Raw genomic sequence first — 462 nt, 5'->3', positions numbered from 1 at the left:
AAAAAAAAAAAAAAAAAAAAAAAAAACACTGTTCTACTTTGTGTTCAGAGGCAATGTTTAAATAACGTTTGAACTGTGAAGACAGCCCTTAGACTCAAGGAAATGAAAATGAATGTTTTATTTTTTAATTCAATGACAGTTCGCGGTTCATATTCCAAAGAAACAGTGGCGGAAATGACTTGCAGGTGTTTTACATCATCTTTCGTAACAAAAGACACTGGATTTCTTATTGAATAGCTGTATTTATTTTTATGTTTTGAGACACTGGACAAAAATGTAAACTGTAAAAATAAAAGCTCTCAGAATTTGTATTTTTTTTGTTGTATGATATCTTGGATTTTCTCGTTACGAGCACAAAACGTAAGGTGGAGTGGTGTTTAAAAAATATATTTAAAGTGTAAAAGTTCTACAAAAATTAAACATGTTCTGCTACTGGTCTACTAGGCTATAGTGCTAGTATAT

The sequence above is a fragment of the Puntigrus tetrazona genome, chromosome 4, assembly GCF_018831695.1.
Source record: "Puntigrus tetrazona isolate hp1 chromosome 4, ASM1883169v1, whole genome shotgun sequence".
Classification (NCBI taxonomy): Eukaryota; Metazoa; Chordata; class Actinopteri; order Cypriniformes; family Cyprinidae; genus Puntigrus; species Puntigrus tetrazona.
The sequence above is the reverse complement of the archived record's forward strand: the minus strand, read 5'-3'. Positions refer to the sequence as shown.